This window comes from Furipterus horrens, unplaced genomic scaffold (assembly GCF_987537825.1).
Source record: "Furipterus horrens unplaced genomic scaffold, mFurHor1.1.pri manual_scaffold_11, whole genome shotgun sequence".
In the NCBI taxonomy this organism is placed as follows: Eukaryota; Metazoa; Chordata; class Mammalia; order Chiroptera; family Furipteridae; genus Furipterus; species Furipterus horrens.
Window position 1 is genome coordinate 86,686,791 of NW_028327181.1, and position 23,410 is coordinate 86,710,200.

A 23,410-nucleotide genomic window follows, 5' to 3' on the forward strand; every position below is an offset into this window, starting at 1 on the left:
GAACACTTACATTAATTTGAATGCTATTAACCCAGAAATTTTCAATAATTTAATCTAAATTAGATTAACATTTACATATCAAATGTTTAACTAAGTAGATGAACTATGTAAACAGTATTGTTATGAACATGTTAAGTTACCAGGAGAGCAGATTTGGTGTTCAGGATTTCAATGTTTAAAATGATGGTTAAGTGGTATACTTAGAAATGTCTACACCAAATAAGCATATCAGAAATGCCCCTAACTTCATTAATTACAAAATAAAGATCTCTCCAGCCTCCTTGCCAAGGGAGAAACGCTTGCCTAGTGATTCCATTTACTTAGAGATAAGGAGATGTCCTTTGCTATAAGAACTCAATTCTTATTTTTTGTCCATGGCATTCAGAGATGTGTATGTCATTAATTTTTTGAAGGTAATTAATGATGCTTTTTAGCAAATAGATGACTTTTGCAAATATAGAAGGCTTAAGGGAAGTGGGTAGAAAGAGCCTCATGAGGCACTAAAAACAGTCCTTTGAATTATGAAACTTTTCAAGCCTCAGGGCATAAGCACTTTTGAATTGGTCTTCTGGGGTATCTCGCCATCTGGGTTCCAAACCTTACAAACAGGAGGAAGACAAATGAGGTAACTAACCGCTCAATAGATTAGGTCATTCATCCCCTCTGCTGTGAAATACTTTGTAAGCTAATTATTCCATGCCGGCCTAAGTATTCCCATTCATTAAAAAAGGCCAACCAACAAACAAGCTAAGAAAGAGCATGCCAAGCACTGTCGCTAGTATTGTAGGCGCAAATATGGGTAAGACATGGCTTCTGCCCTCTGGTAACTCATGATCTCACAGGGAAAATGAACGTGCAAGCTCCTACCACAATGCACTAGTAGTAAACAGAAGACAGTGCTGCAGAGGCGCATAGAGGGAGCCATAAAATAATAAAACCACATTTCCTTTACAACACTTATTTTTCTCCCTCTACTCCCCAGCTATTTGTTTATTTTATAAATATTTGAGTTTACATATGTTCATGTGCCACTTTTAAACATGGTAGACAGTGCAGGTGAGCAAGACCTCATCCATCCTTTCAAGGAGTTTATGCTCAGAGGAAATAGGATGCAAGAATAACTGTATCAAAAAGAAGAAATGGAGATGGGCAATGAGAAATATGAATTGGTTTTGGAACACAGCAGAGGGAAAAGACACTTGAAGTTGGATCAGCAAAGATGTTACTAGAGCAATGCTGTTTGAAGACGACCTTGAAGGGCCCTTAGGGATAATCACACAGACATCTCAGATGGAGTAATCTTGCAAAAGGAGCATGGGGAAAGGCAAAATACAGGAAAAATACCTTGAGTACCTGTAGAGTACAAGTAAAAATACCTTGAGTGCCTGTGGAGTACAGCTAGGAAGAACAGAATATTAGAGCCAGATCTTCTAGGGCTTTGAAGGCCAAGCCAAGGATAACATGCCAGGCTACCATGTTATCACACCTGTGCTGTAGGGCAAACTTTCGCCTGCAACAGAATCACTTGAAGAGCCCGTTAAAGCTCAAGCTCCACCCCCACAGTTACTGATTCAGTCGGTTCAGAGTAGGGCTTGGATTTTGCATCTTCAATAAGTTCCCAAGTGATGCTGGCCGGTACTGGAGAACCACTTCCAGAGTGTTAATCTGGTGACTGTGTGCAGGATGGATTAGAAAGGGAGAGACTAGAAATGGAAACACCAGTGAGAAGACAGTTATACTCATCTAGGTGAACACTGAGGGACTAAGCTGGAATCAATGGAAATAAGAGTAACTATAGACCAGAATGGGTGTTTTCAAATAAAAATCCAGTACCATTTTGGTTTTTTGTTTTCCCACCACCGTACAACTGAAGCAATTAAATTCATGGGTTATTAAAGCAACGTAAAATAAAAAATGAATTTCTGCTAAAACAATAGGAAGTATCGTTCTGAATTAGTTCAAAGTTCTGAATTTTAAAAAGTAGCAACTTTCTTTCAGTTATGTGAAAAGAGATCTTTTATTTCTTCTGGTATTGAATTGGCCGAGAAAAACAGAACTAAGCCAGGAAGGTGTGTAAGTGTGAGGCTATTTCTTTTTCATACTAGAAATTTGTAATTAAATATAAAGATAAAAGCTTTCAGCTCATAATTTAAATTTGATGAGGCCACGAAATGTCATCTAATCAATTCTTCTCTCAGAAAAGATTATCTTCAAAATTTATCAAGATCTATAGTTGTATATTTTCTTTATAAAGATCATGAGGGTGAGATTGTTCAGGGAGGTGAGGGCAGGTTTACGAGCTCTGGAAGTTCAAATCCCAATTCCTAAGGTTTAGAGTTTAGACTAAAGCTACGTATTCAATATTATCATTCCAACCTCTACCAATTATTTCTACTATTTAGGTATCTAATAGCTAATTCAGGGAATATTTCTCCTTTCCTTTTTTCTAGAGATTTATCTGGCAATAATATAAAATCTATTGGTAAGAAATCTTTTCAAGAGGTGCCTTTCCTGGAAACTCTGTAAGTTATAACTATAACTTCATTATGTCTAGAATTTTTATAAAACTTAATTGTAAATCTCTTTGTTATTTCTTTTGAAGTAAGATTAAAATTGTATTAGTAGAAAGCTACTAAAGTTATGTAGCAAGTCGTTTTTGTCTCTAGCCCAGACTAGTGTGAGAATTATCTCACAGATCGGAATGACGCATTCTACAGCAGTGATTCTCAGCCAAGGTGGTTTTGCACCCAGGTGACACTTGGCAATATCCAAAGACATTCTTAGTTGCCACGATTGTAGATATGCTACTGGCATGTAGTGGGCAGAGGCCGGAGTTGTTCAACATCCTACAGCGCACAGGACAGCCCCTGTAACAAAGAATTATCTAGCCCAAAATGCTAAGTTATGTAACCCTGTGCTAGAGAAATAAAGACCACTTAATGCAAGTTTTTTTCAAGTACTTACTGTTTTGTATCTAATGCACTGCATGTGTACGCATGAAAGCCTAGCTCATATGAGATATCTCCCACAGTGAGATTTATTTAATGCATAGAGGGAGTATTGAGGTTGTTTTATCATATATAAATTAGAATCACTGCCAAAAGATCTGAATTGTTTTTATTTTTTTGTTTTTTGCTTGTGTCTTCTTTTGAAGAAATCTTGGTGGCAATTCAATCAGAGAACTGAGCCCCGGGACATTTCAAACCTGGCATGGAATGAGGTTTTTACACACCTTGTAAGTGAAATAGAAGATAAATACATGTAAAAAGCTATGGGTAAACACATGATCCAGTGATTGGTGAGCTGGGTGTAAGCCCAGTTTGAACTCTGGGAAGTATGGCTTAAGAGCCATTCATTCTTCTCAAATGAGGAAACTAAGGTACAAAGAGGCCAAGGACTTGTCGGACTCATACGCAGGCTCCGCTTTCCCCAGCACTGACCTTCGGCGGGGGCGATAAAAGGCAGCAAGCAAGTATCATTCAAAGTAGCATCGTCCTGGCTATCCCAGCGGTGCTGCTGCTCTGACTTGTGAATGGTCCTTGAAATTCCACTTCTGAATTGAACTTAGATTCCTGCTCATGTGCAAAGTTTCTGACTGCGTAAATGTATGGAACATAGGACTGAAAGAGTTTCAGCTTAGCTCAGAGTTCTCCTCAACCATGGGTCTCTTAAACAATAAAGCAGGAAGTCTTCCTAAAAACCTGCCACAGGGCACATCTCTCCTCAATAACCCAGAATGTTATCTTTTTGAGAAAGTATGTAACTCTGAAGCGAATTGTCTGTGGCAATGGGAACCTTTGAGGTATGGGAAAATATGCTATTTATGTTAAGGTGTGCTGTGAAAAAATAGTCATAAAGAAAATACATCGCTGTAGCCTAATTCCAATTTCTTTCCTGACCACTCGTCAGTGGGAAGTGTGGGTTTTATCCCCTCGCAGCTCAAAAATTCTGTGATTTCTCAGTGATACGAGCAAAGCAGAATGCATATGTTCAGGGTCCTGAACAGGATTTTGAACTTATGGTGAAGATTGTCCCCTCCACCTGCCTTTGAAAAGACTGTCTTACCGTCTTATGGTTCAGAAATCCAATTTCCCACAGTTTCGGGTTAGATGCAGGTGTTCAGGGTGTGTCTGGCGCTGGACTGACAGTTCCTGCAGGTGTCCCATCTGTAGCAGCCTTCCTTTTCCCTGTTTAGTTTGCTGATCCCTAACTTGGGGAAAGAAGACTGAGGGTCAGTTTTCCTTTGGCGCGCGCATCAGAGCAGCAGGCTTCTGGGGTCCTCCCACCCAGAGGTCTCGGTAGTATGAGTACGATGTCATAAAGTCACCAGCTTTGCCAAGCATTGTGTAACACGGAGAGTTTCTTATAAGAACCTGAGTTTCACTATAGTTAGGAAGGCAGCACAGGAAGAAAAAAGGTTTCCTGGGCGCCATGCCCACTGTGTATCAGCACTGTCCTAAGTGCTGGGGGTACAAGGAAGAATTGGGCAGGGACTTTATCCCCAAGAAACTTTGATACTGGAAGGAGGAAGACGGATGTTGTTGGGAAGAACATAGGAGACCCACGCCAGCATCTCTGCAGCAGGGTAACGGGAGAGGAGGGAGACTAAGTGGGAAGTGGGGGGTGGGTTAGAAGAGATTCGTCATCCAGGAGGCACCAGCCTGCAGTTCTTCAGTTTCTGGGTTCATCTTAAACGACAAGAAAAGGTGTTAGAAATAAAAATACTCCTGTGATTTGCATAGAGCTGTACTGCTAGAACTAATTCACAGTTATTTTCAAAAGCTTGTCGCAATGCCATCAGTGTGTTCTGGAGGCTGGGCTCCTTTGTTTGGGGCCAAATCTTTGTTAGGGACAAGGCTAATTTGCTTCAGGAAACATCTGCCACAATAAGGTGTAAACTAAATTGCATCTTTTTCCAAAGGCAACTTGCCCAGGGAAGATGCCACCCCTCAAGTTGAGTCATTTGATCGTCTATACAATGTATTACTGGTGTTTTTATACGTTGAAACGATACTTTTCTCTGCATTAAACAAGTTTGTGACAAGTTTGAGGTAGACTTATCATGAACTGAATGGAACTTAAGCTTCAGAGCTCTTCACTTGCATGGGTGCCTTTCAAAGTTTTAGGAGGCGCACTAACAATTTTCATATTTCTAGTTTGGCATGTTTGTATTTGGATTTCCCAGAACAAATGATGCTCAAGCTCCACAAAATCTTGATTCACCCCTGGGGTTCAGGTAATTATAATTCAGTAAGTTTCTTGAATGAAGTCTTTTTTATTTTTAAGTATGTTTTATTGATTATGTTGTTACCGTAGTCCCAATTTTTTTCCCTTTTGCTCCCCTCTGCCCGGTACCTCGCTTGCCCCAGTAATCCCACCCCCTTAGTTCATGTCCATGGATCTTGCATATAAGATCTTTGGTTTCACCATTTCCTATATTATTCTAAACTTTGCCCTGTCTATTTTGTACCAACCAATTATACTTCTTAATCCCTGCACCATTTCCCCATTTCTACTTCTTCCCCATCCCAGCTGATAACCCTCCAAATTATCCCCGTACCTATGATTCTGTTCCTCTTCTGGTTTGCTTAGTTGAATTTTGTTTTTATTGTTTAGATTCAGTTGTTGATAGTTGTGAGTTTGTTGTCATTTTAATGTTCATAGTTTTGATCTTCTTTTTCTTAAATAAGTCCCTTTAACATTTCATATCATAATGGCTTGGTGATGATGAACTCCTTTAGCTTTATCTTTTCTGGGGAGCACTTTATCTGCCCTTCCATTCTAAGTGATAGCTTCGCTGGATAGAGGAATCTAGGTTGTAGGTCCTTGCCTTTCATCACATTGAATACTTCTTGCCAGTCCCTTCCTGCCTGCAAAGTTTCTTTTGAGAAATCAACAGATAGTCTTATAGGCACCCCTTTGTAGATAACTACTTTTCTCTTGCTGCTCTTTAGTTTCTCTCTTTATCTTTCACCTTTGGCATTTTGATTATGATGTGTCTCGGTGTGGTCCTCTTTGGGTCTAGCTTGTTTGGGACTGTTTGTGCTTCCTGGACTTGTATGTCTATTTCCTTTGCCAAACTTGGGAAGTTTTCCTTCATTATATTTTCACATAAGCTTTCAATTTCTTGCTCTTGCTCTCCTGGCACCCCTATGGTTCAGATGTTGGCACGTTTAAAGTTGTCCCAGAGGTTCCTCAGCCTCTCCTCATTTTTTTCAATTCTTGTTTCCTCATTCTGTACTGGTTGACTGATGTTTCTTCCCTGTGTTCCAAATCATTGATTTGAACCCCGATTTCCTTCCCTTCAGCATTGGTTTTGTGTGGATTTTCCTTCATTTCACTTAGCATCGCCTTCACTTCTTCCCTTATGCGTTTGCCGTACACAAGAATGTCTGTCAAGCCTGTGAGCATCTTTATCACCAGCGTTTTGAACTCTGCATCTGCTAGGTTGGCTATCTCCTCATCTCTTAGGCTGGCTATCTCCTCATCGCTTATTTCTTCCACTGGAGCCTTGATCCGTTCCCCCTTTTGAGCCATACTTCTCTGTCTCCTCATCTTGACAGGCTCCTGTGTTTGTTTGCCTCTGTGTCTTAGATAGAGCTGTTGCTCCTGTTTGTTGCAAGGGGTGGAGCCTGAGGTATTCATCAGTACAGGGAGACCCGTTTCACCACGTTGTGATGCTGTATGTGGGGGAGGGGACAGAGAGGGAACAATGCCGCTTGCTCAGCACCTGCCCCTTTTCCAGGCACTTCTCCCACTTCTGTATGGGACTGGCGCCTCTCTAGCTGTTGCCCTGCCCATTGTGCCCTCAGTGAGTGGGCCTGCAGTCATTCTAGGACAGTGGGGGCCCTTTAAACAAGCAGGCTCTGCTGAGAGACCAGCAGTTTCTTCCTCCACTCCAACCCCCACCGGTTTGCACAGTCAGAAGCAATGAGGTTTGATTTTCCCTGGTGCCGGGACCCTGAGCTGTGCAGTCTGGCCGGGAGCGCTCCCCAGGTGTCCCTCCCTGCTTTTTGAAATGTGTGACTGCGCTTTCTGCCGGCCTGCTGCTGCCACTGCTGTTGCTGCTGCTGCTGCCACCACCACACTGCGTCCTCTCCGCCCCAGCTCCACCCCTCCTACCTGTCTGGATGAGTATTTCTTCTTTATATCTTTGTTTGTTGGACTTCCATGCAGCTTGATTTTCTGCAACTTCTGGTTGTCTCTAGTTTTGAGGTAGTTGTAGTCCTTCTTAGTTGTGGAGAGAGATGCAGGGTGTCTGTCTAGGACTCCATCTTGGCCGCAAGTCGTTGAATGAAGTCATAATATTACTGTTAAACACTCAATGCACTGAGCCACACCAGCCATGGCTGATGGCTTGTTTTAAAAAATTCTTTTAGCCCTGGCTGGTGTGGCTCAGTGCACTGAGCGCCGGCTTGTGAACCAAAGTGTTGCCGGTTCGAATCCCTGTCAGGGCACAAACTTGGGTTGCAGGCCAAGTCCCCAGTAAGGGGCACACAAGAAGCAACCACACAGTGATGTTTCTCTCCCCCTCATTCTCCCTCCCTTCCCCTCTCTTTAAAAGTAAAATAAAATACTTTTAAAAATGCTTTTATCTCACTTCAGTGATTCTAACGATACAAGCTCCATGATTTTAGAAAACAAAGGACTCTATAATGCAGAAAGGCTGTACCTCATCCAGGTAGAGCGCATTCACATTCTGGCTTGTCCGTGGTACCTCCATATTGTGCCAAGATCATAGGCACTGAGAGGATCTGAGAGGAAAATCCAAGCCTTATCCCTGTTGAATTATTGACCCCACTCTTGAGAATATCAGTGAGGTAAGTCAGGCCACACGCTGAAGGCAAATTGAGCATTGATCACAGAGACACCCTAATGCTCCCCTTGTCTACTAACCTTGATTGGGTTCCTTTAGATAGCTGTGGGCAACTAAAGGATGCCCTTTTTGGTATGGACTGGAATCTTGGCAGCTTATTCTTGGGTTCTGAAAGGCATAAACAAGACACTAAAAATAGCAGTGAGGAATCTGTCCTTTAGGATCATCCAGGGGGGGTCGTTTTATTTGTAATAGTACAAAGGTTTTGAGATTGTCAAACCCAGCAGCTTACGATGATACTTCTCTTTTTCCAACTGCATCTTAGTCTTCTCATTTATAAGAAGATATTTTCTTTCTCTCAAAAGCATAGTAATTCATCCTCTGCCCCATGTTTCTTTAACACTTACATTTATTAGGTGCTTATTATGTTTCAGGCAGTATACTTGGTACTTTTAATTATGATACAAGTAAGATATCGTGACTAAAGTTCTTAGAATAGTGCTTTCCACACAGTAAATGCTCATCACGTGTTACCTCAGGCTGTATCTCATTTTCCCAACAGCTCTTGTGATGCAGGTATCATTATTCCCATTGGAACTCAGAGATGTTAAACAACTTACCTAGGCTTACACTGTTAATAAGTGGTAGAGCCACTTATGAGCTTTGCAAGGAATTTGCTATTCCTTTTGGCCATTATGAATAATGCTACTATGACAGTCCCATACCTAGGAATGTGTTTCTGTGGACATGTTTTTAATTCTCTTGGGTGCATACCTGGGAGTGAATTGCTGAGTCATATAGCAATTATACGTTTACCTTTTTTGAGGAAGTGCCAAACTGTTGTACACAGTGTCTTCACCATTTTGTATTCCCACCAACAGTGTGTGAGGATTTCAACTTCTCCACATCCTTGCCAGCGTTTGTTACTGTCCTGTCTGTCTGGTTATAGCCATCTGAGTGAATGTAAGGTAGTATCTCACGGTATTTTTGATTTGTATTTGCCTGCTGACTTCAGACATTAAGCATCTTTTCATGTGCTTATTGGCCATTTGTATATCGTTTTTGGAGAAATGTCTCTTTAAATCTTTTGTCCATCTTAAAATTTGGTTATTATCTTTTTAATGAGTTGTAAGAGATCTTTACATATTCTGGATATTCTAAATATGAGCCTTTATCAAAGATACGAGTTGCAAATATTTTCTCCCATTCTTTGAGTGGTGTTTTCAGTTTTTTTAATATGTTTTATTGATTTTACTGTTACAGTTCTCCCAATTACTTTTCCTCTGCTTCCCACCACCCTGTGACCCCCCTCCCTCCAGTTGTACCCCCCACTTAGTCCATGCCCATTAGTTGGGAATATAGTTCTTCTCAACATCTTCCTGTCTACTCCACTCCCTCCTACTATGCGTCTTAATTCCTGCATCATCTCCCTCCCTTTCCCTCCTTCCCCCCTTCCCCCTTTCCGCTGACCTCCCCCCATAATGTTCCCCATACCTATCATTCTTTTCCCGCTCTCATTGCCTACTTAGTTTGCCTTTGTTTTGATTCCCTAGCTTCTGTTGTTGGTTGTTGTGATACAATTTTCATTTTAATGTTCATAGTTTTGATCCTCCTTCTCCTAAACAAGTCCCTTTAGCATCTCATATAACAGTGGTTTGGATCTCATGAACTCCTTCAGTTTTACTTTGTCCTGGAAGCACTTTCTCTGCCCTTTCATTCTGAATGAGAGCTTCACTGGATAGAGTAATCTTGGTTGTAGGATTTTGCTTTTCATTTCTTTGAATATTTCTTGCCAGTCTCTTCTCGCCCTCAGAGTTCCTTTTGAGAAATCAGCTGATAGTCTAATTGGGACCCCTTTGTACATAATTCTCTTCTTCTCTCTTGCTGCTTTTAAGACTCTCTCTTTATCTTTAATTTTTGACATTTTGATTATAATGTGTCTTGGTGTGGTTCTTCCAGAGTCCAGTTTTTTTGGAACTCTCTGTGCTTCCTGGACCTGTAAGTCTGTTTCCTTCCCCAAGTTAGGGAAGTTCTGCTTCATTATTTTTTCACATAATTTTTCAATTTCTAGTTTTTCTTCACCTTCTGGCAATCCTATAATTCAGATGTTTGCTCTCTTATAGCTGTCCCAGAGGTTTCTGAGCTCCTCCTCATTTTCCTCACTTTTTGTTTCCTCTTTCTGCATTTGTTGACTGTTTGTTCTGATTTGTTGATTTGATCCCTGGTTTTCCTTCCCTCGCCACTTGTTTCATATGTGTCTTCATTCATTTCAGCAGGACTAGCCTTCATTCCTTCCCCATCTTGATTAAGTCCCGCTGTTATTTCTGTAAGCTGTCTTATAACTATAGCTCTGAACTGAGCCTCAGAAATGTTATCTATCAGTTCGTCTGTTAATTCATGTATTTGCTTTCTAGTCAGCTGCATGATTGAGATCTCTATCATTAACCCTGCCATCTTGGCAGGTTTTTGCTCCCTGGGCGGGGCTGTCACACCTTCTATGCTATAGGGGGTGGAGCCCCGTGCATTTGTCACTACCAGGCAACCTTTCTCACCACACTGCGGTGCTTTGCATGGGGGCAGGGGTGCAAGATGGATTCCTGCCGTTCTCTCTCCACTGAGAGACCGGGAGCCTCCTCCTCCGTCCCCACGCCCTCTGGGCCTCACAGTCCGAGGCAATGGGGTCTGCCTTCCCTGGCGTTGGAATCATGAGCTGACGGGTTTGGTCTGCAGCCAGGGGTGCTCCCAGGTGCTTCTTGCCTCCCCTTAAATACGGGTGTCTGTGCTTACTGCAGTCCCTCCGCCCATCGCTGTAGCTGCTGCCACCAGCACAGCTTGACCTCTCCGCCCATGCTTCGCCTCTCCTACCTCTTCCGTCGAGCACCATTTGTTTATAACTTCATACCTTGGACTTTCATGTAGCTTTATTTTCTGGAACTTCTGGTTATTTCTGGTTTTGTGGTAGTTATAGTCCTTCTTAGTTGTGGAGGGAGACGGAGCATATCAGTCTAGGCCTCCATCTTGGCGGGAAGTCTGTGTTTTCATTTTCTTGATAGTGTCCTTTGAGGCACAAAATTTTTTTCATTTTTATAAAGTCTAATTTATCTATTTTTCCTTTGGTTGTGCTTTTAGTATCATATCTAAGAAACTGTTGGTCTAATCAAGGTCATAGACATTTATCCCTTGTTTTCTCCTAAGGATGTTACAACTTTAGCTCTTACATTAAGGTATTTGATTTATTTTGAGTTAATTTGTACATATGGTGTGTGAAGTGTAGGCAGAGTCCAACTTCATTATTTTGCATGGGGATACACAGTTGTCCCAGCACCATTTGAAAAGACGGTTCTTTCCACATTGAATAGCTTTGGCACCCTTGTGGGAACTCAATAGACAACACATGTGAGGGTTCATTTCCGGACTGTCAACCCTGTTCCATTGATTGCTATGTCTAGCCTTATGCCAGTCCCACACTGTGATTGCTGTGGCTCTGAATTAGGTTTTGAAACCAGGATGTGTGTGTCCTTCCACATTGTTCCTCTTTATCAAGATCGTTTTAGCTATTCTTGGTCCCTTGAATTGTCATATGATTTTAAAAATCGCTTGTCAATTTCTGGAAAGAAGTCAGTTGAAATTTTAATAGAGATTGCATTGAAACCATAAATTGATTTGGGGAGGAGGGTCATTTTAACAGTATCATCTTCCAATGCCAAACACATCATGTCTTTCCATTTGTTTACATCTTTTAAAAGTTTCTCTACACAATGTTTTGTAGTTTTTAGTATGTGAGTCATACACTTCTTTGGGTATTTCATTCTTTTTGATGCTGTTATAGCTGGAGTTTTTTTCTTTATTTCATTTCTGGATTATTCAATCCTAGTGTATAGAAATACAGCTAATTTTTGCATATTGGTCTTGTATCCTGCAACCTTGTTGAACTCACTTATTAGCTCTAATAGTTCTTTCCTAGATTCTCAGGAATGTGTCCCATGGTCTTCCAATTTCCTGAGCATATTTTGAAGCCCTTCAGAGTTTTTATGGATATCTCATTTCTCAGCTTTGATTTTTAAGCTTTTTTGTTAGGCTCTCTCTTTTTTTTTTTTTTTTTTTAAATTTGCACCAACTGTTATCTGTTGCCTCAGCGGCTGCCCTCTTAAAACATTTACCTGCAATTGTTTTCACAAAATTGCCCCTGAGGAGAGAGGCTTTTGATGCTACCCAGCTCTCAGTCACGTCAAAGACAAACCTTTTAAGTGAGTCTTCAGGGAACTACCAGACAGTTCTTTGGGAATGAGATTGTATTCCATTCTGTTCCCTGTGGTACTGGGCATGTGGGCTGTTTTTCAATGTTACCCATGGGATGGAGAGCAAAGCTCTAAGAAGAATTAAAGCAACACAGATCATTGATCTTACAGAAACCAATCACTTTTCTTGAATAAGTGTTCCCTGGATTCCTGCAAGCGTGCTGGTTAAATTTTCAGTTTAAAAACAATTGAGTCTTTTTTTTTCCAGTTGTATTTTTTGTTGCTTTTGTAGAAATGAATTTTCAGGTGTCCTTACTTCATAATTTTTACTAATTTGCCTACAACATGGTTTTAAACTTGACTATACGTTAGTTAAATATTTAATCGTGGGGGATGATTAGGAAACAGAAATAAAAACAGAAAATGTAATTTATCATTGAGGGTCTCCCAGATGGGTACATGAAATTTGAAAATCTATTTCTTTATTTAGTGGTCTCACAAGTAAGGTTAAATTACAAGTTATTTTAAACCCCTTTTCTTCATAGAAGTTAAACAGGCTTTGGAGTCAGAACTGGGTTCAATGCCACCTCTGCTTCTTACTAGCTTGATGACCTAGGACAAGCAATACAACCTCTCTGTGCTTCAGTTTTCTCATTTGTAAAATGGGGTAATAATAATATTTATCAGTAAGATTATTGTGAGGGTTACACTAACGATTCTTGAGAAGAGTTAACCTAAAAACAGACTTTCTTTTCTTTCTTATTTTTGTCTGTTTTGCTTGTTTTAAAGAGTCAAGAATAAAATTTATTTCAGCATTTGAAATACAAAATTTTGTCAAAAAACACATTTGTTCATTTTATTGAGATGTAGTTAAAATGTTATTTATTTATTAAACAAGCATTTATTAAATACCTAGAAAATTTTAGGCACTAACAGTCCAAGAAATTGACAAGTAAACAGGTGATTACATGAAATGTAAGGAAGCTTGTGATATAAGAATACACATGGGAGTATGTGATGAGAGTGTGGTTTTCACCAGTTCCTCTTAAGATTTATCCCTTCTTTGGCTCTAAAACCAAGGAGTTGGTCCTATTTTTATTTTTAACTGGGTGGTTTAAACCGGAATTTAAAAAACTTTCTGTAGATGAAGAAAAGCAACTTGAATTATGGAGGATGCCACAATAAGTATTTTCTGTAGAGCAAGAGTTTCCTGTCAGCATAGTCACCTCTAGGGTTTTCCATCTGAAAGTTCTTTGGCATACTTTTTTCTTTGCTATCCGCTTATTTCCTCTTCTTCTTCTTCTTCTTCTTCTTCTTCTTCTTCTTCTCCTTCTCCTTCTCCTTCTCCTTCTCCTTCTCCTTCTCCTTCTCCTTCTCCTTCTCCTTCTCCTTCTTCTTCTTCTTCTTCTTCTTCTTCTTCTTCTTCTTCTTCTTCTTCTTCTTCCACGTTCTCTTCCCCACTTTATCATTTAGAGACCTGGGTAGCTCCCCAACAAAGAGTGTTTTACAGATTCTCTGGGTGATCTATTAGTAAAGACAGAAAATAATATTTTTTTAACCTTCTAGTTTTGTACCAATAAAATGAATATAAACTTTCGGGGCAATTATTGAAAATGCAGATAATTTTTATTCTATTGCATTTTTTTCAGAATCCTCAGCCATAACCCTTTGAGAAGTCTTGATGATCCCTATCTTTTTAATTTGCCAGCATTAAAATATCTGTAAGTATTGCGACAATCTCTTGGTTCGTGAGATGATTTCTGCTCCTTTCTACTTTCGTCAAAGAGTTAGCATTTTGCATTTTGACTAAAAAGTCATAATTTAAATTATAACTGGTTTATTGCATAAAAGTTATTGGCACAGTAGCCCTGGCTGGTGTGGCTCAGTGGATTGAGCGCTGGCCTGTGAACCAAAGTGCAGCCAGCTCTCTTCCCAGTCAGGGCACGTGCCTGGGTTGAGGGCCAGGTCCCCTGTTGGGGAAGCATGAGAGGCAGCCACACATTGATGTTTCTCTCCCTTTCTTCCCCTCTCTCTAAAAATAAATTTAAAAGTATTTTTAAAAATAAAAAATAAATAAAATATCTTTCCCTATTGAAAAAAAACAAAGTTATTGGCACAGAAAAATGATTAAGAGAGAAAGCAGGTGGACAAGGCAGCCAGCAAAGAAAGGGAGCGGTGTTAAAGAACACACACTGATATGTAACTTGAGAAGCATGTAGAAACACCATTGATCTCAGAAAGGAAAAAGGAATAACTTGTACATTATGTATTTTTTAAAGAGTAATGAAGTGGTGGATGCTACTGAGAATTAGAAGTAGAATAATGGCTAAAAAAAAGTAGATTGTACTGTTCACCGACATCATTAATTTGATGATGCAAATAAATTTAAATTTCTTCAAGAAGAGCTCTCTGAAATTATTATCCACAGCAAGTAAACTTTCGAGCTGGCTTGACAGAGAAGCCAAAACTGAAGTAAGCAGATATTAAGTGCCCTTTCAAGTACAGAATTTTGTCTTTGGGTTCATTTGATGCATGTTTGGACTTTCTCCTTCAGAGACCTGGGGAAAACAGATGTGTCACTCACCACAGTTGAGCGCATCCTCGCGCTAAACACTAATTTGGAAAAACTGTAAGTTGATTTTTCTTATATTTATTTTCACTTAGTTGTTCTTTTAGGAGGTTTGCCTTATTATTTTCTTAAGTCAGATTCTTATTTAATAAAATTCACTATTTTAAAGTATACAGTTCAGTGAGTTTTGAGAAATGTGTATTTATGTGCCACCATGCTATTTGAGATACAGAATACTTTCATCATACCTAAAAGGCTCCTCATGATTTTTTGCACTCAGTTCCTCCTCCCACCATTAGTCCCTGGCAAGTACCAATTTGATTTTTGTCACGATAGTCTTGCCTTTTCCAGAGTCTCTTATAAATGAAATCATGTAAAGTGTAGCCTTTTGTGTTGGCTTCTTTCAGTTAGCATAATCCTTTTGGAATTCATTCATGTTATTGCATCTATGAGTAGTTCATTGCTTTTTATTGCCGTGTAATTTTCCAGTTGTGTGAAGATACCAGTCTGTTTAAGCGGTCATCAGTTAATGGATGTTTGCGTTGTTTCTACTTTTTTTTGGCCCTTCCGTTCTAAATGATAGCTTTGCTGGATAGAGTAATCTTGGTTTCGGTCCTTGTTTCTCATCACTTTGAATACTTCTTGCCAGTCCCTTCTTGCCTGCAAAGTATCTTCTGAGAAATCAGCTGATAGGCTTAAAGGAACTCCTCTGTAGGTAACTCTCTGCTTTTTTCTTGCAGCTTTTAAGATTCTCTCTCTACCTTTACCATTTAGCATTTTAATGATGGCGTATCTTGGTGTGGTCCTCTTTGGGTCCGACTTATTTGGGACTCTCTGTGCTTCCCGGACTTGTATGTCTATTTCCTTTGCCAGATTAGGGAAGTTTACTTTCATTATTTTTTCAAATAGACTTCCTTGCTCTTCCTCTTCTGCTTCTGGCATCCCTATGATTCGGATGTTGGTACTTTTGGAGGTGTCCCAGAGTTTTCTTATTCTCTCCTCATTTTTTTAACTTCCATATTTCTTCATTCTCTTCTGGATGACTGTTGATTTCTTCCTTATGTTCCAAATCATTGATTTGCACCCTGGCTTCCTTCCCTTCACTGTTGATTCCCTGTGGATTTTTCTTTATTCCACTTAGTGTAGCCTTCCTTTCTTCCCTTATGCTTTTGCAGTACTCAGTGAGTTCTCTGAGCATCCTTATCAGCAGTGTTTTTGAAATCTGCATCAGATAGGTTGGCTATCTCCATTTTGTTTAGTTCTTTTCCTGGAGTTTTGTTCTGTTCTTTCATTTGGGCCATATTCCTTTGTTTCCTCAACCAGGCAGCCTCCCTGTGTTTGTTTCTGTGTACGAGGTAGAGCTGCTTTGACTCCCTGTCTTAGCACATCTGTTAAGTTGTATGGGGTGGAGCTTTGGGTATTTGCCAGGGCGGGGCAACCCGTTTCACCACTCTGTGGCTCTGTTTGTGGAGGAGGGGTCAGAGAGAGGACAATGCCACTGCCTGGCTTCTGGAGGCTTGCTCGGCACTCACCCTGCTTCCAGTCACTTCACCCACTGGCACCCCTCTAGCTGTTGCACTGGTGGTGGTTCCCAGAGTGGGTGGGTTTGAGTGCATTCTAGAACTGTGGGGGCCCTCTAAGCAGACTCGCTTGAGTGACAAGTGGTTTCTTCCGCCACCCCAACCCACACTGGTTTTTATAGCCAGAAGGTATTATGCTTTATTTTTCTGGTGTTGGCGCCCTGGGCTGTGTGGTCTGGCCTTGGATTGGGATCACTCGATCTTTATGCACCACACATGAATGTAGGACTGCCTGTTCTGCCAGCCATTGGTGCTTCCTCACCAGCACCACACAGTGTCCTTTCCGCCCCGGCTCCATCCCTCATACCTGTCTGGACGAATATGGCTCCTTTAAATCATTGGTTGCCGGACTTCCATGCAGTTCGATTTTCTGACCGTTCTGGGTGTTTTTTGTTTTGAGGATAGTTGTGATATTTCTTATGCTCGTGCAAGGGGCTGCTGAAGCATGTCTGCCTATACCTGCAACTTGACTGAAGTCCTTTCTCTGGTTTCTTAAGATGGAAGCTGCAGAAGCTGAGTATTGCTTTAGCAACATCCCACGTGTTGACATCTCATGTTTTCTGTTTCAGTCAGTTCAAAATAGTTTCTAATCTCCCTTATGAATTTTTTCTTTGACCCATAGGGTTATTCAGAAGCATGTTTTTTAGTTGTCAAAACTGTGGACTTTTTTTTTATAGATCTGTTAATTTCTGATTTACTTTCACTGTTGTTAGAGAACGTATATTGAATAACTAAAATCCTTTTTAAATTATTGAAACTGACTTTATAGCCAGTAAATTCTGGTAATAGGCCAGAATATGGTCTATTTTGGCAAATCTTATGCATCCACTTGAAAAAAGTGTACATCCTGCTGACTTGGGGAGGAGTGTCTTACACACATCATGTAGGTGGATAGTGTTCTTCTAGTCTTCTATATCCTTGTTGATTTTCTATCTACTTGCTCTATCAATCACTGAAAGAAAAATGTTAAAGTATCCAATTATAAGTGTGGATTTGTTCGTTTCTCCTGGTCATTCTCACTTTCCTTCATCTATGTTTAAGCTCTGTTATCAGGTATATAAGTTTCTAGGTAATGTCTTCATTATTTGACATATTTATTTTGATGAAATATAGTCTCCCTCATCCCTGGTAATATGCTTTGACATTGACTTTGTCTTATGGAAATATCTCCACTCCAGCTTTCTTTTGGTTAGTGTTAGCATAGTATATTTTCTATCCTTTTAACCTATGTGTATCTTTCTATTGAAGTTGGTTCTTGTAGACACATAAAGATGGCTTTTCCTTTTTTTATCTAGTGTGATAACTGTGTTAGACCATTTCCAATTAATGTAATGATTGATGCAATTACATTGAAATCTACTGTCTTGCTATTTGTTTTTTATTTGTCCCATCTGTTTGCCTGTTGTTGTTTTCTTTTCATTTGTGCTTTTGGATTGAATACATTTGAGTATTTTGTTTTCTTTGTGGGCTAAAAAGCTATAGCTCAGATTTTGTTATTTCAGTGATTGCTTTATGGTTTATAGTATGCATCTTTACCTTCTCACAATCTCTCTTCCAATGATATTTTATGGTTTCATCAATGGTATAAGAACCTTGCAATAGTGTACTTCCATTTGTCCCTCCTGGCCTCTGTGCTGTTGCTTTCAATACACTTTACTTTTACTTACATTATAAACACCACACTATATTTTGTGTTTAAATAATCAATTATCTGTAAAGATACTTAAATAATAAGAAAAATCTTACATATTAACCTAAGTCATTACTAATTCAAGTGTCCTTCAGAATTTGTAATAATCTGTATTTCCATCTGGTAACAGTTTTCTTTTGCTGAAAACGACCTCCTTTAACATTTCTTACAGTGCAGACCTACTAGTGGAGAATTCTTTCAGCTTTTGGATGTCTGAGAGTATCTTGCTTTTGTTTTTGAAAGGTCATGGGTAGAGATGTCTAGCTTGATAGTTGTTGGGTCCCCTTCCCCACTTCACTACCTCAAATATATATATATATATATTTTTTTCACTGGGAGTTTTGGCTTACATTATTGCCAACAAAAAAATCTACTGTAATTTTTATCTTTGTTCCTCTTATATAGTGGTTTTATTTTCCCCCTTGGATTGATTTTAATATTTTCTCTTTATTGCTGGTTTTGAGCAATTTGATTATGATGTGCTTCAGTATAGTTTTGGGCATAATTCTTGTGCATGGAGTTCACTGGCCTTCTTGGACATGTGAGTGTTCGGTGTTCACCAATGGGAACGATTTGGGGCTATTTATGCAGACTTTTATGTCTCCCCCCTTTCATGGACTCTAAGCACACATACATTAGGCCACCTGAAGTTGTTGCCCAGCTCCCTGTGGCTCTGTTCATCTTTGTTGTTGGTTGTTTCTCTTGGCGTTTCATTTTGTATAGTTTGTATTGCTACATTGTAAAGTCACCGGTCTTTTCTTCCTCTGCAGTGTCTAATACGCCAGTAACCCTACCCAGTGTCTTTTTCTTGTTCTTTTCGGGTTTTATATTTATGTAGGCATTTATTGCATCTTTCCCCCATTACCATTTATCCCCCCTCCAGTGTCTTTTTCATTTAGACACTGTAGTTTTTAATCTCCAGCTTCTTGGAGCAGGCACTATTCCTAACAGTGGGTGATATCCAGTTATTCTTCTCTCTGATCCTTTCATGTGGTTCTTTTCCTGGGCTCAAGCAACTCTTCACACACAGGCACCATCCAGTACCTTGTTGAATACTCAAGAGATCTCTCTGCATATCCCCAGAGTGCTTGTCTGTGTACTTCTTTTCTTTCCTAGTATTCTGCTTTGTGCATTCCAGTCACCTTGGTTTCCCCAACTCTCATATCCATTCCTTAGGGAGTTAACCAGTCTCTGTGGGTTTTTTTCTTCCTTACATCATGACCTGGAAGCTCAGAGCAGTAAGCTAGAACAATGCATCAGAGGGCTTACTTAATTTGTTTCCTGTCTCTTGGGAGTCACTGTCCTTCATTACCTGAATTTCAATTTCTTGAGAACTGTTGTTACATATATTTTGTCTGGTTTTTTAATTGTTTTAGGCAGGAGGTCAAATTGATCCCATCTTGGTCTAAAGCCAGTTATATTCTCCCCCCTGCCTCAATAATATTTTTTAAGTCTGTTTTGTTTTGATCCAGAATCTAATCAAAGATCAGGCATCGCATGTCTTGTCTTCGTTTCCTTTAATCTAAAATATTTATCTACCCTTTTTATTTTCTGTCTCTTATGACACTGGCATTTTGGATGTGTCTAAGATTGTTGTCTTATGAATTGTCCCATAGTCTGGATTTGTCTGTTTGCTCATGATTAGATTCAAAGTAAAATATTTTGGAAGGAATACTACATAAGTGATATATCCTTTCTACCTCATCATTTTAAGTGGCTTATAATGCTAAATTTGATCTTTTGGTGAACATGGTATTTTCCAGATCCCTCCATTGTAAAGTTATTTTTTCCTTGGTAATTAATAAATAATCTGTTGAATGTTGCTTTAAGATCAGCGAACATTCTCCTCTCAACTTTTTACCCAATTGTGCCTCAGTAATAATTTGTGTCTGATCGATTACTACATTGGTGGTTACAAAGTGACACTATTTTTCTAATTTTATTATTCCTACTACATTTATTAGCTGGAATTATTCTATAAATAATAGTTTACCTATTTTCTTTTTGAGTATTATTGTGAACTCATGGGCTCTTCTTTAAATTAATTATGTTATACCTTATTATCATTATTCTTTTGAATGTTCATATTGCCTAGATTTGCCCAATGCAATCTGCTACTATTTAACCACGTAATGTTTTTCTTTATGCCCAGAGTAACTTCTAATACATTTACCACTCACAATTAGGGATTTATAAGTTAGGGACTTATCCAGAGCCTTCTTAGAAGATTTCCCCCTCCTAGTGTACTCTCCACCCAAAGTGAGACTTCTGGGTTGGGAGAAGGAGATACATCTGAATTATAACTACAGATCAGTGTCACCGATTCTAGTGCCTATCACCTTTAGTCTAGGCATACCATACCCGCTGCCATTCTTACTCTTCTGTCCTCCCCTCTATTTATTGACAATATTCAAGAGAGCAAATGGCTGCCCTGGCTGGTGTGGCTCAGTGAGTTGGAGAGTCTTCCTGTAAACCAAAGGGTCGCGGGTTCCATTTCCAGCCAGCCTAGGGTTTCGCTGAGGGTCCCGGTTAGTTTCTCTCTCACATAGATGTTTCTCTCTCTCTCTCTCTCCCTCCCTTCCCTTCTCTCTAAAATCAATAAGCACATTCCCCAGTGAGGATTACCAAAAGAATAACCGATGGCCAGCTGATGCCCCCCAAACTGTTCAGGTGGGAAGCCCCCACAACGCTTCTTTGCACAGCCCTCTGGTAGCCTCTGCCCACCTCTTCTACCTGCTCAAATAGCTTTTCTGCCAATAATTTAATTTTCTGCCTTTCCCTTTATAGGATCCTCCCTCATAATTTGGCCTGCTGCCTCTGCAAATTCAGAGAGAACATTGAGAGGGTCAGCCAGAGAGTGAAATTACACTGCCCCGCTGACTGTCTGACACACACAACTTGTGGTGAGTCTGAATTGCCCAGTGGTAAATTCTTTCATTTTCATTTTATTTGTTTTAATTTTTGATTGATGATGATAAGTTGTTTTCCTTTGAAAATACCTTTCGAAGGTTCGTTGTTGTTGCTGTTTTTGTTTTTTTCTTTCTTTTTTAAAATTGTTGTTCTATTACAGTTGTCCCAGTGATGGTAAGTTTTTAAACAAATAAGGTCACCGTGTTATTTTTATTCATTCATCCAGAGTTTAACTCCCTATATTTCTGAGAATCGCTTCCTTGCTAAAAGTGAGACGCAGGAAAAAGAGAAAGGAAGGGGGCAGGGGATTAACAGCAATGAGCACACAGTGCGTGCGGTGCTCAGCTGGCGCTTTCCGTCCAAATGAGAACCTGTTGGTCAGTGGCACAGCCTGTAAACTGGCTCTGGATGCGTTAGGCCTCGTCTGTCCTTTGCCTCGTTGGACAGGTAGAGCTATGTTTTTATTTTGTTTGTTTTGCAATTTTATAAAAAGAGTACGAGTGATTGTATTTTATGAAAATTCTATTTGGGATCTGAATTTCTGGTTTTATTATCAGAAGCGACTACCAAATCCTTCTAATGGGTGGGAGGCCTCTTGTATTCTTAGACTGTCCAACTCTGAACTTGCTCTGAAGCGCACGGTTTTCTATCCACCAAACACTTGGGTGCTTTTAAGTATTTTTCTACAAATTAGGCTTATTCACACCATCTGATAACTTCCAAAATGTGCTTTCATGCCCAGATAGTGTGAATGTGGGTCTCTGGCAGTGATCTGGGGCACATCATAAATAATAACACTGTGCTACTTATATTAAGAGAGTGTGGCTCATTTTTCAAAAACAAATTTTTGGCCTATTATATTACTCTCTTCTACCCCAAAGGTGGGCAGAGCAGGCATTTTAATCTCCTTTAACAGGAGAGTAAAAACAAGGTTAGAGAGTGTTAAGTGCTGTCACCTAGTACTCAGATCTCTGGCTTTCCTTTTGGGGCTCCACAAGCTCCCCACTTTGGGACCCTCAACTCCTTCTCTGACCCTCAGCTTCCACAGCAATACTTTCATTATTCTGGAATGGAAACCCAGTTGTACAATGATACACTTGACCTTCATGCAGTCAGAAGTTTTGGATGGTTCCCCAAGTAAAGCTGAAAATGTAAGAAAAGACATGAAAGGAAAGCAAAGCAGGCATCTGACAACAGTTGCCTTTTCCCTTCTGTATATTAGGACCCCAAAGTATTATTCCATAGATGTATTGAACATTCCACAGTGGCACACAACCTGCCAAGTCTCTTAACCCACATTCCAGATGCGTGCCTAAATTTAAGCACAGAGCAAGAGTGGACATAGAGTTATTTTTCTGTATAGAGCCTTTTGTTCTGGGGGCAGGGATGTGTAGAAGCAATGACCAAAGTAATGCTTTGGTGGGTAAGTGGAGAAGGGCATGTCCAGATGAAGACCTGTTAGCCGTGGGTTTTAATCACGCTCACCTGTGATGGAGGCAAGAACACGAGCACACGAAGAGGCGGAGCGGGGAAGCCTCATGCTCCCTCTGCATCTGAGCAGGACAGGGTGGGGACCATGAACGTGAGGAATCGCAGTAGATCTGCAGCGAGTGTAACTGAGTGGGGTCTTCCAGCCTTGGTTTTTCTTCAGTACCTGGCAACTGGCCCTTGGGGATCAAGGGAATCATCCTAAATATGGTTACTCTATTTCATGCTGTGGAACGCCCTTTAAAAACATACCTTTTCTCCTTTTGTTGTGTTGCCAATCGGGTTTAACTTGGGGTTTATTTTTCTCCTCTCTGAACAACATTCCGATATTTGCTGATTCCCAATTTATTTGACTGGCATGTAGGGCTTTGGACTGACAAAAAGCTGTCCCATGAGTCCTTCATGATCAAAAATGGTCTCTTCTTTTTTGACAGATGAACCACATTTAAAAAATCCAAAAGGCTCCTTCATGAGAGGGTTACAAGGCAATAAGAATGCGGGCAGTGAGCTGACAATTCAGCCAGAGGAGGTCTCCTTGGGCCAAAAGGAGAAGAAATTGTTAGCCATTCTGGGTAAGCAGCTAGACTTTAATGATAACAGTGATGTCATTAGTGCACTACAGTACAGACTGCCTTATTTCTCGGAGATTAAAAAGCAGGTATAGAATCAATGTTATTACCATTCATTAAACTCCCTTTTTCAAATGTACAAGATGGAGGTATGCCCTTGAGTCATTTGAAAAACAACAGAGGGACCCTTCTTAAACCTAAATTTTACAATTCAAGTTACAAAAATAAATGGAGGAAACTATTTTTTGGAACAGATTTAGTAAAAGATTTGCTCAGGGAACCAGAAAAAGAAGAGGTCTCCAAGCCAGAGGACATGAACAAATGGGCAAATGGAAAGACAGGAGCCCAGGGTGAAGAGGAAGAGGAGGAGCCACGTAAGGTAAGGACAGCTCCTGAGGCACGAGGCCTGGACAGTGAGTTAGTGAGGACGTGCCATGAAAGCACTGAGGTAGGAAGACCAGAGGCACCCACACTGTCTCTTGTCTTAGCCATGTGACTTTGGCCAAGACCCATGACAGTGATCTTCTACTTTGCTCATTTAGACAGTGGT

The 23,410-nt window shown here is 40.1% G+C and overlaps 2 long non-coding RNA genes across 2 annotated transcripts; both read left to right on the plus strand.

The window, feature by feature from the left end:
* The first annotated feature begins 2,456 nt into the window (after window positions 1-2,456).
* Window positions 2,457-14,669, plus strand: LOC149998720 (uncharacterized). The gene is made up of 4 exons (XR_016514346.1): window positions 2,457-2,522; window positions 3,155-3,235; window positions 13,704-13,775; window positions 14,609-14,669. It is a non-coding gene; the product is annotated as an uncharacterized LOC149998720 (long non-coding RNA).
* On the plus strand, window positions 14,659-23,235 carry LOC149998721 (uncharacterized). Its single transcript, XR_016514347.1, has 4 exons — window positions 14,659-14,683; window positions 20,681-20,796; window positions 22,726-22,863; window positions 23,115-23,235. It is a non-coding gene; the product is annotated as an uncharacterized LOC149998721 (long non-coding RNA).
* Window positions 23,236-23,410: the final 175 nt, after the last annotated feature.